This window comes from Schistocerca americana, chromosome 6 (genome assembly GCF_021461395.2).
Source record: "Schistocerca americana isolate TAMUIC-IGC-003095 chromosome 6, iqSchAmer2.1, whole genome shotgun sequence".
NCBI lineage: Eukaryota > Metazoa > Arthropoda > Insecta > Orthoptera > Acrididae > Schistocerca > Schistocerca americana.
The window spans coordinates 8,647,743-8,664,936 of NC_060124.1; positions in this window are offsets into that span (position 1 = coordinate 8,647,743).

Consider the following 17,194-nt stretch of genomic DNA (forward strand, 5'->3'; position numbering starts at 1 on the left):
CAGCAGCCCAAGCAGCTTCCACACGTTGCCAAAGATCATCTGGTGTGGCAGCTGGGGATGTAATCTGGGTCACTCGTTGAGCAACCATGGACCACATGTTTTCTATCGGCGAAAGATCCGGAGAGCGAGCCGGCCAGGGAAGCAACTCAATCTGGTTATTGACGAAGAACCTTTAGACAATGCGTGCCACGTGTGGTCGCGCATTATCCTGTTGAAATATGGCTGTGGCCGAGCCCTGAAGGTAAGGAAGGACAACTGGCTCCAGCACCTCGGTTATGTAGCGCCGGCTATTTAAAGTACCGGCAATGCGTACTAGAGGCGTGCGAGAGTAACATCCAATACCGCCCCATACCATAATACCCGGTGCAAGACCAGTGTGGCGGTGCATAATGCAGCTGTCCAGCATCCTCTCTCCCCGGTGTCTCCACACTCGAATCCGACCATCGTGGTGCTGCAGACAGAAGCGTGCCTCGTCAGTAAAGACAACGTCATTCCATTCTGCCGTCCACATCCGTCTGTCATCACACCATTGGCGACGGAGACGTCTGTGGTTCTGCGTCAATGGTAGACGAAGCAATGGACGTCTTGCGGACAGACCACTCTGCTGTAAACGGCGTCGAATGGTACGCGCAGACACTGGATGATGCGTTACAGACGCAATGTGCTGTGCTTTGGTTCGGGATGTCACTGAGCGATTCGTCACTGCCATGCGCACAATTTGCCTATCAGCACGTGCAGTGGTGCACCGAGGTGAATGCGATCGACCACGTCGGTCCGTCGTACCCTCCCGCATCCAACGGTCACATATCCGCATTACAGTTGTTTGGTTTCGTCCAACACGACTAGCGATTTCTCTGTATGATAATCCACAATCTCGGTAAGCCACTATCCTTCCTCTGTCGAACTCGGATACTTGATCAAAAGATGTTCGCTGTTGTCTACGAGGCATAACTGATCGTCTTGTGAAACAACCACAAGGTAAACACACGTGCCGAACGTACACTCGTCGAAATCGCCAAGCCTTAAATGACGCTATGAGGTGGCGCCACAGGCGCGCGTGATGTGCGTCTGCGCTGAAATTCTAATCAGTTGCATATCTCATCGCTGCAAACCCATGGTGTAAATTTCACTTGATTCGGATGCTTCCTTCAGGGTGTTGCATTTACGGTGGCCAGCAGTGTATTAACTGGTGTCGGCGTTACGACAACGAGCTGAGTACGGCGTCCTTCGGTACGCGGCCGCGGATTTGTCCTGCTTTGATATTCCATGCTGTGCGGGACTGGGTGCTGGGAGCCGCACTGGATATTTCCAGGATTTTCAAATACCTGCCACAAATATAAATATCTGAGTTTGTTGTTGTTGTGGTTTTTCGTCCAGAGACTGGTTTGATGCAGCTCTCCATGCTACTCCATCCTGTGCGAGCTTCGTCTCCTATTGCACCCTACATCCTTCTGAATCTTCTTAGTGTGTTCATCTCTTGGTCTCCCTCAACGATTTTTACCCTCCACGCTGCCCTCCAATACTAAATTGGTGATCCCCTGCTGCCTCAGAACATGTCCTACCAACCGGTCCCTTCTTCTAGTCAAGTTGTGCCACAAACTTCTCTTCTCCCCAATTCTATACAGTACCACCTCCTTAAGTACGTGATCAACCCATCTAATCTTCAGCATTCTTCTGTAGCACCACATTTCGAAATCTTCTATTCTCTTCTAGTCCAAACTACTTATCGTCCATGTTTCACTTCCATACAGGGCTACACTTCACACAAATACCCTCCCGCCGGAGGTTCGAATCCTCCCTCGTGCATGCCTCTGCATGTTGTTCTTAGTATAAGTTATGTGGTGTCACCGCCAGACACCACACTTGCTAGGTGGTAGCCTTTAAATCGGCCGCGGTCCGTTAGTATACGTCGGACCCGCGTGTCGCCACTACCCGACGGGAGGCCCTAGCCACACGACATTTCCATTTATTTTTCAGTGATTGCAGACCGAGCGCCGCCACACGGCAGGTCTAGAGACCTAGCACTCGCCCCAGTTGTACAGCCGACTTTGCTAGCGATGGTTCACTGACAAAATACGCTCTCATTTGCCGAGACCATACTTAGCATAGCCTTCAGCTACGTCATTTGCTACGACCTACCAAGGCGCCATTACCAGTTACTATTGATGCTGTAAAACATGTACCGTCAAGAGCGATGTTCACCAATTATGGATTAAAGTTAAGTATTCCAGCAGCTACGTACGTTTTTTATTAGTCTAATTTCCTTGACCTGTTCCAGACCTCACGCCAGCCTGCGTGAGCTAAAACGCGTGCCTTTCGGCTTCCTCTCATAGTGGGTTGGCTGTCTTGCCAATTCACAACAAGTTAAGTTAGCTTAAGTAGTAAGTTTAGGGATCGATGACCTCAGCAGTTTGGACCCTTAGGAATTCACACAGTTTAAACTTTGAACACACAAATACTTTCAGAAAGGAGTTCCTGACAGTTAAATCTATACTCGATGTTTACAAACTTCTCGTGTTCAGAAACGCTTTCCTTGCCATAGCCAGTCTACACTTTGTATCCTCTCTATATCGACCATCATCAGTTATTTTGCTTCCCAAACAGCGAAACTCTTCTACTGCTTTAAGTTTCTCATTTCCTAATCTAATTCCTTCCGCCTCACATGATTTAATTCGATTACATTCCATTATCCTCCTTTTGCCTTTGTTCATTTTCATCTTATATCCTCAAGACACTGTCTGTTCCATTCAGGTGCTCTTCCACGTCCTTTGCTGTCTCTGACAGAATTACAAATCGTCGGCAAACCTCAAAGTTTTTATTTCTTCTCCATGGGTTTTACTTCATACTCCAAATTTTTCTTTTGTTTTTCCTTTACTGCTTGCTCAACATAGAGATTGAATAACATCGGAGTAGGCTACAACCCTCTCTCACTCCCTTCTCTATCTCTGCTTCCATTTCGTGCGTCCGCAGCTCGTGGTCGTGCAGTAGCGTTCTCGCTTCCCACGCCCGGGTTCCCGGGTTCGATTCCCGGCGGGGTCTGGGATTTTCTCTGCCTCGTGATGACTGGGTGTTGTGTGCTGTCCTTAGGTTAGTTAGGTTTAAGTAGTTCTAAGTTCTAGGGGACTGATGACCATAGATGTTAAGTCCCATAGTGCACAGAGCCGTTTGAACCATTTGAACCAACCCTTTCGTGCCCCTTGACTCTTATAACTGCCATCTGATTTCTGTACAAATTGTAAACAGCTTTTCGCTCCCTGTAGTTTACCACTGCCACGTTCAGAATTCGAAAGAGAGTATTCCACATGGCTATTGCGACCAAAATGCCCAACGGGCGTGTGCTATGCATGCTGCTCGGAATCCTGGACGACATCATCCAAGTGTCCGGACCGTTCGCCAGATAGTTACGTTATTTAAGGAAACAGGAAGTGTTCAGCCACATGTGAAACGTCAACCACGACCTGCAACAAATGATGATGCCCAAGTAGGTGTTTCAGCTGCTGTCGCGGCTAATCCGCACGTCAGTAGCAGACAAACTGGGCGAGAATCGGGAATTTCAAAACCGTCGGTGTTGAGAATGCTACATCAACATCGATTGCACTCGTACCATATTTCTATGCACCAGGAATTGCATGGCAACGACTTTGAACGTCGTTTACAGTTCTGCCACTGGGCACAAGAGAAATTACGGGACGATGACAGATTTTTTGCACGCGTTCTATTTAGCGACGAAGCGCCATTCACCAACAGCGGTAACGTAAACCGGCATAATATGCACTACTGGACAACGGAAAATCCACGATGGCTGCGGCAAGTGGAACATCAGCGACCTTGGTGGGTTAATGTACGGTGCGGCGTTATGGGAGGAAGGATAATTGGCCCCCATATTATCGATGGCAATCTAAATGGTGCATGTATGCTGATTTCCTTCGTAATGTTCTACCGATGTTACTACAAGAAGTTTCACTGCATGACAGAATGGTAATATCCTTCCAACATGATGGATGTCCGGCACATAGCTCGCGTGCGGTTGAACCGGTATAGAATAGCATATTTCTTGACAGGTGGATTGGTCGTCGAAGCACCATACCATGGCCCGCACGTTCACCGTTTCTGACGTCCCAGGATTTCTTTCTGTGGGAAAAGTTGAAGGATATTTTATATCGTGATCCACCAACAACGCCTGACAACATGCGTCAGCGCATTGTCAATGCATGTGCGAACATTACGGAAGGCGAACTACTCGCTGTTGAGAGGAATGTCGTTACACGTATTGCCAAATGCATTGAGGCTGACGGACATCATTTTGAGCATTTATTGCATTAATGTGGTATTTACAGGTGATCACGCTGTAACAGCATGCGTTCTCAGAAATGATAAGTTAACAAAGGTACATGTATCACATTGGAACAACAGAAATAAAATGTTCAAACGTACCTACGTTCTGTATTTTAGTTTAAAAATCCTACCTGTTACCAACTGTTCGTCTAAAATTGTGAGCCATATGTTTGTGACTATTACAGCGCCATCTATCACAAAGCGAAAGAAGTGGTCCAACTAAAACGTTCATATTTCTTTACGTACTACACGAATATGTAATAAAAATGGTGGTTCCTATTTAAAAAAACGCAGTTGATATCCGTTTGACCTATGGCAGCGCCATCTGGTTTCCCTCTTCAAGCTAGACGAGTTTCGTGAGATACTTGGCCCGGCCACTATCAATGGACCAGCCTGTATATAACTGTATTTCCAGTGTTTTTAACTTTACATTTAATCTTTTGTTTATTTTTGTTTGCATTAACATAAATTTGCCTCTATTTAATAAATGTATTAAAATTGTTGTAGATTTACATGACTAAATATCACGGAAGGAGGCGTTGCTTGTAAGATCTAAAGGCACCGCCTAGCAGGAGTAAGCTTGTCATTTTTCTTGCATAACTGTTTGCTTCACGCCATTGTTCCCTGCCGTGTGGTTTGGCTAAATTACTCTCGTATTTTATTCTAAGAGTTTGTTAAGTTTTCCTGGATCAAATTTTTATTCTGCTACGAGGTGCATTCAAGTTCTAAGGCCTCCGATTTTTTTTCTACTTGACTACTCACCCGAAATCGACGAAACTACTGTTACTTCTCGACGTAATCGCCCTGCAGACGTACACATTTTTCACAACGCTGACGCCATGATTCCATGGCAGCGGCGAAGGCTTCTTTAGGAGTCTGTTTTGACCACTGGAAAATCGCTGAGGCAATAGCAGCACGGCTGGTGAATGTGCGACCACAGAGAGTGTCTCTCATTGTTGGAAAAAGCCAAAAGTCACTAGGAGCCAGGTCAGGTGAGTAGGGAGCATGAGGAATCACTTCAAAGTTGTTATCACGAAGAAACTGTTGCGTAACGTTAGCTCGATGTGCGGTTGCATTGTCTTGATGAAACAGCACACGCGCAGCCCTTCCCGGACGTTTTTGTTGCAGTGCAGGAAGGAATTTGTGCTTCAAAACATTTTCGTAGGATGCACCTGTTACCGTAGTGCCCTTTGGAACACAATGGGTAAGGATTACGCCCTCGCTGTCCCAGAACATCGACACCATCATTTTCTCAGCACTGGAGAGTTACCCGAAATTTTTTTGGTGGCAGTGAATCTGTGTGCTTCCATTAACCTGACTGTCGCTTTGTTTCTGGATTGAAAAATGGCATCCACGTCTCATCCATTGTCACAACCGACGAAAAGAAAGTCCCATTCATGCTGTCATTGTGTGTCAACATTGCTTGGCAACATGCCACACGGGCAGCCGTGTGGTCGTCCGTCAGCATTCGTGGCACCCACCTGGATGACACTTTTCGCATTTTCAGGTCGTCATGCAGGATTGTGTGCACAGAACCCACAGAAATGCCAACTCTGGAGGCGATCTGTTCAACAGTCATTCGGCGATCCCCCAAAACAATTCTCTCCACCTTCTCGATCATGTCGTCAGACCGGCTTATGCAAGCCCGAGGTTGTTTCGGTTTGTTGTCACACGATGTTCTACCTTCATTAAACTGTCGCACCCATGAACGCACTTTTGACACATCCATAACTCCATCACCACATGTCTCCTTCAACTGTCGACGAATTTCAATTGGTTTCACACCACGCAAGTTCAGAAAACGAATGATTGCACGCTGTTCAAGTAAGGAAAACGTCGCCATTTTAAGTATTGAAAACAGTTCTCATTCTCGCCGCTGGCGATAAAATTCCATCTGCCGTACGGTGCTGCCATCTCTGGGACGTATTGACAATGAACGCGACCTTATTTTAAAACAATGCGCATGTTTCTATCTCTTTCCAGTCCGAAGAAAAATAATCGGAGGCCTTAGAACTTGAATGCACCTCGTAAGTGGTCTAAGAGACAATACCGTCGCCACTACTACGCTTTCTGATATTATGAAAATTTAGTCAAGGATAAATTTTTAAAATTTCGTGGCGGATTAAGAGTCCTTATGCTGATCATTTCTGGAGATGGTAGCCATTAATATTTGCCTGATCTGCCTGATTGGCCTATGTTTCTCCTAAGTGGAGCCTGTTAACAGCCCCACGTAGTTTTCTGAGCCCCGCGGCCGGGTCTTCAGCGGCTGGTGGCCGCGTGGGCTCTTTGCCGCACGCACCGCTGTTGTGTTTATCGGTTGCCTTTGAGGCGTGTCTGCCCCCGGTAGATGAGTGGTCAGCGCGACAGACTGTCAATCCTCAGGGCCCGGGTTCGATTTCCGGCTCACGGACTGTTGTTTCAATCATCACCATTTCATCCCCATCGACGCGCAAGTCGCCGAAGTGGCGTCACATCGAAATACCAGCCAGCACCCGGCGAGCGGTCTGCCCGGCGGGAGGCCCCAGTCACAAGGCATTTACAATTCTGGGGCGTGTCCGCGATCGCGTTAGCCCGCTGGTCCGCGATCTTAGGTAGTGGCCATATTACTTACTGTTCTGATTTATGGAAACTTGCATAAAAGTTTTACATTTGCTTTGGAATATGCTTGCATTGCACATTTTGTGCATTCCGGTTAGCTAAGTTTTTCTTAAACAAAGCTCTGTCTTTAATATGTTACGGGAATGTTTCCAAATCGTTTAACCGTAGTTACTGTTTGAGCCTAACTTGACAGTGTACTTGTCTCACGTGTGGATAAAGTCAATCCATTTTGCTGTTTTTTTAGTAGATTTCATGCTGATTTTTGGCAGCGTATTTGCGCTCCTGTTTGTTAAGGGCATTTTTGATTTAAAAAATTGTCGATTTTCCGAAAATCCTTTGAAGGCTTTGTCACCTTTTCTTAAATTATCTTAAGAGAGTGTTGCTGTTGCACTTTGAGCATTTTCTGTTTTATAAGGAAAGAAGTTTTTTAAGTTTTTTTTACTGTTTTATATTTATTCTGGCTTGTTAAAGTAAAATCATTTGTTAAAGCAGATTATTGTTGTAAGCATCTGATTAGCTTCAACCTGTCACTCATAATTATTGGTGTTTATTGTATCAGTTTATTCCTGCTATAATGTGATGTTGAGCCATCCATGCTTTCTTTGTCCTACCCCATGCTTTGTTTAGGGATTTCAATCCCATCTTGCATGAACCACTCGGTACCTGGTCGATCCTCCACCGCTAGCTGTGTGGAGAGAAATTGTTAAAAAATTGCAACCAGTAATGATTCTGCTGTATATCACAGCCAAAACAGTAACTTTGGGAAAATATATTGGTTTCACTTCACACAAATGGGGAACTTCGGAGCATAAAAATCGCGTTTTGTTTATTGATGACTCTATTCAGGTTGCAAGGTGCTTCGTCTGAGAACCAGATGCAGCAAACGTGAAATCTTTTATTATCAATCGTTGTGAGAATCTGATTCGCAAAGTCAGCCCTCTGTCGCACAGCTTGTACAGGTATGGGCTGGGCCTTTGGATTTTGAATGGTAAACATGTGTAGGTTCCGTCTCAATATTTTATGAGTGCTGGTACGCTTCAAACCAGTCTGTGCTGTAGTTCTTCGGACTGATTTTCTTGGATTTTGCTAAATAATTCCAGAAAATGTGGCGGCATATTCAGGAGTAATTACAGTTTGCCTGGTGCCAACATTCCCCGCCAGATCATCAGCTACGCTGCCTGTCCGTTGGAATTTGGCGAAGAGCGTGCGAATGGTTCTTGCATCGGGTCCTTTTGGAACATTACATTGTGTTTGAAAAGGAAAAAAAAAAGGTTCAAATGTGTGTGAATTCCTAAGGGACCAAACTGCTGAGGTCATCGGTCCCTAAGCCTACACACTACTTAAACTAACTTAAACCGACTAATGCTAACAAGGGAACCTCCCCATCGCACCCCCCTCAGATCTAGTTATAAGTTGGCACAGTGGATAGGCCTTGAAAAACTGAACACAGATCATTCGAAAAAACAGGAAGAAGTTGTGTGGCACTATGAAAAAAATAGCAAAATATACAAAGTGAACAGTCCATGTGCAAGATAGGCAACATCAAGGATAACGTGAGCTCAGGAGCGTCGTGGTCCCGTGGTTAGCGTGAGCAGCTCCGAAACAAGAGTTCATTGGTTCAAGTCTTCCCTCGAGTGAAGAGCTTATTTTTTTTTACTTTCAGACAATTATTATCTGTCCGTCCGATGCGAGGTAACTGCGCCGTGCCCGCATCTCGTGGTCGTGCGGTAGCGTTCTCGCTTCCCACGCCCGGGTTCCCGGGTTCGATTCCCGGCGGGGTCAGGGATTTTCTCTGCCTCGTGATGGCTGGGTGTTGTGTGATGTCCTTAGGTTAGTTAGGTTTAAGTAGTTCTAAGTTCTAGGGGACTGATGACCATAGATGTTAAGTCCCATAGTGCTCAGAGCCATTTGAACCATTTTTTGAACTGCGCCGTAGTATGGGGACGCTACACCTAAACAAACATCCAAACACACGACGTCAGTCGACCACAGCGCACGGAAGAGAGAGTATTCCTGCTAACGAGGCTCCCTGGCTGGCAGTTGACTGTTCGCTACTTTGGACGGGAGTGCATTAAATACGTGAGATGTATTCCGTGGGCAATATGAATCCAGCAAATATAGCTCGCGACTTCAATAACAAGGTCAATGAATATTTTCCGAACTGTAAGTTTGCGGTGCGGTCGCAAAACATAGACACTAAACTTATTACAGTGAACAGAGACGTCAATGAACGAACGGACAGATCATAACTTTGCGAAAATAAAGGAAGAAAAATTTTCACACCAGGGAAGACTTGAACCAAGGACCTGTTGTTCTGCAGCTGCTCACGCTAACCACGGGACCACGACGCTCCTACGCTCGCGTTCTCCTTGATATTGCCTATCTTGCACATGGACTACTCAGTTTGTATATTTTGCTTATTTTTTTCATAGTTCCACACAAGTTCTTCCTGTTTTCTCGATTGATCTGTGTTCAGTTTTTCAAGGCCTATCCACTGTGCCAACTTATAACTAAATCTGAGGGAGGTGCGATGGGAAGGTTCCCTTTTAAGAATAACGGACACACCCATGCCCGAGGGAGGACTCGAACCTCCGCTGGCAGAGGCGCCTCAAACCGCGGGGCCACTCCGCGCGGCTAGATTGTGTTTGAAAACTGCGCTCTGTTGCCGTAGGGCTGCGTTCTAACCTGTGGTATTCCACCACCAGGAGAACACGTTGTTCACTTGAATGCGCGATTTCAACCTCTTCCTTCGTCTCGCTAACCCCTTTTCACATTTCGATCGCTCTGAGTTGCGGCGCACTATTTATAAACGCTACGAACTGCGATTACAGTGCCATCTTTTAGCAGCTTTCCGAAATACTTCTAAACTTACGGATAACTTCCGTATAAAGTTCTTACGGCTTCTGCAATAAACATATCGTTTGTTGCCGCTCGTCTATCGATCTTAGTTTTCGAGATATTTAATTCTGAAATCGGGAACTCATTTGCTGGACGCCCTGTAGGTTCATCATAGTGTAGGAGTGAAATGGCACGACATCTGGAAACGTACTCCGAAGTTTGTGTACGGCGGGGTGGGCGAAGCGTGTAAATTACACACGACTTCACCGTGAAATTCTGGCGGTGTGTGAACAAATGCAATGCCACATCCAGCCGTAGTGATGTGGTACCGACGACGTCATCAAGGGCGCACAAACGTGGGCCACGCTGATCGGGGAGGGCAAGTCTTGTACAGACTACTTCCACCTTCTCAGCAAGCAGAGGGGAGGAGATTTTCCATCGATGACGACTTTCAACAGCGGTCCCCGGATGCTCCCGTGGCCGATCAGCTTATTCCTATCGTCGGTGAAAAGAATGATTGTTAGAACCCTCCGACAATTGTTTACAAGAGGTTTTGTGACTATATTGGAAACAGAAAGGAAAATGCTCGTGTAATAGCAGAAGCAGTGTGATTTAGATGTCTTTGAAGCTGCCACATACTTGGAAAGGCTCGTTCCCTTTCTTTTACATCCCTAGCTCTGTCCACAACATATTCGCGTTTTTTTTGTGCATTTTTCATCCTGATTCTCAACTTTTTCTCTACGATAATTTTGACATTAAATCACCATAGCTAGACAGCCAATGTAGATTTTTGTCGACTCGGGTGACAGCTGATGTGGTAAATATTTTTTGTATTGCTTATCGACCCATGTTGCTTACATCGTGGCAACGGGTAAAGCTTTCGCAAAATAACAGGACGACCATTAATTACATGTATTTGTCTACCTTCTTACAAAATTTGAACTAATTAGCACAAGTTTGAAACAAAACCCACAAAGCCGGCCGAAGTGGCCGAGCGTTTCTAGGCGCTTCAGTCTGGAATCGCGCGACCGCTACGGTCGGAGGTTCGAATCCTGCTTGGGGCATGGATATGTCTGACGTCCTTAGGTTAGTTAGGTTTAAGTAATTCTGCGTTCTAGAGGACTAATGACCTCAGACGTTAAGTCCCATAGTGCTCAGAGCCATTTGAACCATTTGAAAACTGACAGAAAACATGTTTTTTGCATGCGACACCCGAATGAAGCAACATTTCTGAAATCAAGTTTTCAATTTTATCGTGACAACTGCATTTTTTACTCATTTGAATCACTTTAAACCGTTTTCAGGCGTTCGATTCACGTAAGAAAATATTCCACGTGCTACATTTAGCTCGACTTTAAACAAACGTATCGCAGCAACGGATAAATATTATTGCGTGAAAAATTTCGTTTTGAGTTTATCCATTTATCTACCTTAGTGCAAAGTTTGAACCTATTCGTACAAGTATGAAATACAGAAGTGGTGTGCTTTAAAAACCTTCCTGAAAAATTCGCTTTTTTGTTTTTGCACGTTTTTACGCTTTAAAGTCGAACGGAGCACCTACAAATTGTGTCATTATCTTAGAATTAATTTTAGGTCAGTTAAAATCTTTTGCAAAATGTATTAATCAGGTTCGCACAGATTGTCTGGGTGCCAGCTCCGGTTCGTCCTTCAGACCTCGCTTGATACACGGTAACATAACTACAGCAGGTCAGATGTTCCAATGACTATACAGCTGGCCACTGGTTCGCGCTGAACCAAAATATTTTACTCCTTGTTCCTAAATATAGGAACCGAGCATCAAGGACCACCCATACCGCGATTCTGTCTGCGGACTTTTCAAAGAAAAGATATTTTCGTATGTTTTGAAGTGTAGCGCAACATTTAATAAAATTTACCTGGCCTCCCGTAATTACATGTAACTCACATTTCGAAGTCCCCTCGTGCGTTAACGCAAGTGTAAGACATAGTCTTTTTACTTTGTTTTGGTTATATATATGACAGTTCAGGCTACAGCATAGTTCTTGAGAATGGATTGAAGGCTCCCTGCAAGGACAGGTGAAGGAGACAGCAGTGACATTTTTGAGGGTGTCATCCAATAAGCATTCCCCCTGAGTAATTTAAGAGTTTTACTTTTACTTCATGTTTTTCTCCATCGATTACCAGCTTTGCAGTTTAAGCTACTGCCTCACAACCTCCGTCTGGTAGTATTTGTGGTGCCCCTGTTTTAATTCAGTTTCTCGTTTGTCCCCCGGTTTCCAAGTATCTTCTGACATTTCAGCTCTCCATCGCTTACTAGCATATATTATATTGTACACATCCATTTGGAAGAAGCAACATCAGGGTTTAACGTCCCTTTCACAATGAAGTTATCAGAGACGGAACAAAAGCTCGGTTTGAAGAAGAATAGGGAAGAGAATCGGCCGTGCTCTTTGAATGATCCGGAGATTCGGCTTAAGCGATTTTTGGAAACCACGGAAAAATAAATACGGATGGCTAGCTTTCTAGCTCAGCCCATCGGACCTCCCTAAGATATTCTAAAGGTGAGTGAGCTGTTGCGCCCACGTTCTGTGTCCGGCACAGTGCCAGCCAGTTTAGTCAAAGTGTTTCAGACAGTCGTGTCGCGTGCAGCTAACGCTGAGGTGCACCTGGTACACAGTTTTTATGGTGTGAGAGTATCAAAAGGATTTTCTTTCATTCTGTGGATTATGTTTCAGTTTATGTATTGCTGTTTACACAGTTTGCACGTCAAAGGTCTTCGACAATCCCTCACTAACGCTGAAGCGAAACGGAGGAGATGAAAGCATGAAAAGCTTTCTTCACTGTAGCTTCCTCCTTTAATATTAGAAATTTTCTGTATTTAACCTTTGGATAGGGTATCCATCCTCATTGGGTCCTTCTATTGGAAAACACAAACGACTTGAATCATTAAGTTGTTTATGTTGGCATTATAGTTTTCCCATTTCCATTCCGTTTAATTGGGAAGGTAGCGGCAGTAGTGTAACTATTGTACGGCAGCTGCTCAGAGTACCCCGAGCATCGTTTCTGTGTGTGTGTGGGGGGGGGGGGGGGCAGTTACATAATGCATGAAAAAAAGAGAGCGGATGAAAAGACGGAAGGATAAGAAGGAGCAGGAGGAGGGCAGTAGAGGGACAGGATGGTGTTAAACTTGGTGGTGGAGGGTGGAGGGGGGGGGGGGGGGGGAAGCAGAGTTGTCCTCTCGGAATGGATAAATACAAGTAAGGCGGGTTCAAGGAACCACGGTGGGGGTTGATATCGATCACATGCGCTTCCCTCCAAAGCAGACCACAAAGGCTCAATAAGATTGAAAATTGATGTCAATCTTGACCAGGAAAGATGCAATAATTCATCCCCGTGTTGACAAAACCAGTCCTGTACAATGCGAGCTGTGTGAACAGGAGTCCTGTCGTCTTGGAACACAGTGTCACCATAGAGGAACAAAAATCATACTACGAGACGGGCCTGGTTGGACTAAATGGTCACATAATCCTTGGCAAATGTGTGACCTTGCATGGTAACTATGGGGCTGTGGACTACCACGATATGACTGCCCAGACCATCACCGGACGCCCGCCACATTCCACTCTTGCCTGGGGACTGATGACCACAGATGTCAAGTCCCATAGTGCTTAGAGCCATTTGAGCCATGCACTCTTGCCATGTGAGCTCGGCCAGCAGTAGGAAACAATGTGAAAGAAGACTCATCCGACCAAATGACGTTCTTCCATTGTTCCAAGGTCGAGGTTTTACTTCTTCGGCACCACGTTTCCCATTACGGGCATTTGCTTCACTGACGAGTGGATCTGGGTTCCAGTTCACCCTGCATTTTCCTGCTTATGGCGCTTCCTTCGTATTGTTTTCGTGCTGACGGGATTCACGAATGCGACGTTCATATCTGCAGTGACTTTCGCAGTCGTTGTTTCGTTATTTTTCGTCAGAATCCTCTTCAATGACCGTCTGTCACCATCACACAACACACGCTCTCGTCCGCGTTGTGATTTAGCGGATGACGTTTTCCCCTTTCCCGGTATGTGGTATAAATGTGCGATCCAGTGTTAGTTGAAATACCAAACACTTCGGTTATCTTGATTTGTAATGTACCCACCATAAGAACACCAACGATTTGCTCACGATGTAATTCACTTCGCTCCCACATAATACACCCACAACTACACAGAACACTGTTCTGACATCGACTTTCGCTTGAAACGTATTGAGGACAATGACAGGTGCCGTTCGTGGTCTAACACAAGAGACTTGACTAACATCTGTATTTATACTCAAGCGTGCATTTCTCACGGTGTTCCCGTATTTTTGTCCAAAACCTGTACTTCACTCTGGTGTAGAGACACTTGCTTCTTGTTTTCAGTTACTTTCGTTATGCCAAGAAAGACAATATGACGGGACTGTCAAGAATATACACTGGTGTCCAAAATTAAAGCAACAAACGGAAATTTTGCAAGGTTTCGTTTACTTTGTCACAAAACAATATAAACAGGTGACAGAAAGTAGAAACAATGTAAAGAATAAAGAACATAAACAACTGCAACATGCATAAGGAATTTGCAAACACACACTTCAACAAGTGTTTAACGTGCTCAGTATGGGGTGTGACCACCCCTGGCATGAGTACAGGCCTGACAACGAGGGGGCGTGCTGAATGATGCCATAAATTTCATGCTGAGGCAAAGACGTCCATTCTTCACGCAGAGCTGCTCGGAAGTCTTTGAGAGTGGTTGGTGGATGCTGACGTGATGCAATCCGTCTCCCTAGTGCGTCCCAGACATGTTCTATGGAATTCAAATTGAGAGAGCGAGCAGGCCAGCCACGCCCTGCGTGCAGTATCTTCATTTCCAAGAAAACATCAACCACTAGTGCTCTATGAGGTAGAGCATTATCGTCCATCAATACAAAGTCTGGGCCCTCAGCACCTCGAAACAGCCTCGCGTATGAGTCCCAAGATCTCTTCACGACGTCTGACAGTAGTTACACCTTGTCAATTCACACGTATAATTCTATGAAGAGGTTTTCGAGTGGTCAACGAAGTCCCTGCCCACAACATTAGCGATCCTCCTCGATATCGGTCCATTTTCACAATTTTAGGATCCCTAAATAAAGTTGAGAATTACTCTCCAGGCCAAATCGGGACTCATCTATGAAAAGAATATTGGCCCACAATTTGACCGTCCAGGTGGCATGTTAACGACCCCACTCCAGACGCCACCTTCTGTGAAGCTGCATCAGCAGCTCTGCGACAATGAAGGTCACTCCGCTGAAAACCTCTGCAAACCGTTTGCCTCGAAACAAGACGTCCAATGGATGATGCGAGGACAGATGTCAGTTGCCGTGCAGTACTAAGGCGGTACCTCCGTGCCCTTACAGCCAAATAAAAGTGCTCTCTTTCTAATGTCACTCTGGCCTGGTCCTCGTGATACAGTTTGTCTCTATGAAGTGCCGCCACATCCGAGAAACAACAGAACGATTCACATTAAGCCATCGGGCCACATCAGTTTGCAACTGTCCTGCTTCCACTATGGCCCTCCATCGCAGAGTGTCTGCTAACTGTCTTCCCTGTGTCATACTGCACCGTATGTGACTGTGTACACAGCGATTGTGGATGTGGGACTAGCCTGAAAACACTACCCCTTTCGATAGGTGCCCTGACGTCATCGTTGGCGTCGATGTTCGTTGACCGGTATGCCATGTTCCGTGCAGAACACGATCTTAACGACACCTGACGACAGTTTGTATGATTGTATCGTGAATTTGACACAGAACGGGGAAATAGCGCTTTGTTGTTTCAATTTTGGACACCAGCGCCACGCGGGATTAGCCGAGCGGTCTCAGGCGATGCAGTCATGGACTGTGCGGCTGGTCCCGGCGGAGGTTCGAGTCCTCCCTCGGGCATGGGTGTGTGTGTTTGTCCTTAGGATAATTTAGGTTATGTAGTGTGTAAGCTTAGGGACTGATTACCTTAGCAGTTAAGTCCCATAAGATTTCACACACATCTGAACATTTTTCGTCACCAGCTTATTTTGCTTTAGTTGTTTTGATTCTTACGGCTTTGTATTGATCGACAATTAATGCAGGTACTCATAAATGTATCGCGTTATTGTTGGGAGAAACTACACTTCAGATAGTATATTGATATATGTTTTGAATTTATGTCACAAAAGGTAATTTTTGAACGTATACTTCTTAATTATTTCTGTTTTAGCAACGGCTGATTGCCTCTTCTTAACAGCTTGCATCTTTGGACCGTTTGGCTGGATTGGAGTTGGAGGCTATCTCGTTGAAATAGTTGACCAGAAAGTACCTGAAATTTCCTGACAGACTAAAACTGTGTCCCGAGTCTCGGTCCGGCACACAGTTTTAATCTGTCAGGAAGTTTCATATCGACGCACACTCTGCTGCAGACTGAAAATCTCATTCTGGAAACATCCCCTAGGCTGTGGCTAAGCCATGTCTCCGCAATATCCTTTCTTCCAGGACTGCTACTTCTGCAAGGTTCGCAGAAGAGCTTCTGTGAAGTTTGGAAGGTAGGAGACGAGTGAAAATCTCATTCTGCAGAAAGTACCTGACTTAAAATTAATCTTGCCTAAAAACTCAACATTTAAAGAAGGCGGCATATGTTGTGATCTTGCTTTATTGACAAATCGCCGGCCGAAGTGGCCGAGCGGTTCTAGGCGCTACAGTCTGAAACCTCGCAACCGCTACGGTCGCAGGTTCGAATCCTGCCTCGGGCCTCGATGTGTGTGATGTCCTTAGGTTAGTTAGGTTTAAGTAGTTCTAAGTTCTAGGGGACTGATGACCTCAGAAGTTAAGTCCCATAGTGCTCAGAGCCATTTGAACCATTTTGACACAACCAAATGTTAGAGCGCTGGGGTGAGGATTAAACAACAAATGAGTGGATGTCGGCAATGATGGCAGGCAAAATGGAAGATTTTCGCAGGCGCCAGTTACCTTGGTTACGCGGCTGATTATGTGCTCAGCTACTTTAGGTTCTGTACTGCTGTCCGAAAGAGTATATTCATTAATCATTGTTGACTGGCGCTTTGGTATTATGGCTACAAGTCAGTGTTTGACCGCCCTGCTGCCTAGGCCTCTTACAAGCAGCGAGTGAGTTCCCTCCGGGGGACGGACGCCGCCGCTGTTCTCTGCGCTGTAGCGGCTGCTGCCTGCAGCGACGCCCCGGGCAGCGGCCAGCGGCCAGGTTCAGGGTCGAGCGAGGTCGCACAGCTCCGCAGCCAGCACGCTCTTGTTTGTTGCACGTCCGTTGCGTTGCGAAGCGAGCGGCCTCTCTTACTCGCCGCGGCAGCGAACTTCCTGGATCTGAAGCTGTCCCACCGATATTTCAAATCCACGAATGTCACAAAGAGGAAACCTCGCTCCTGTCCTCCTGTTA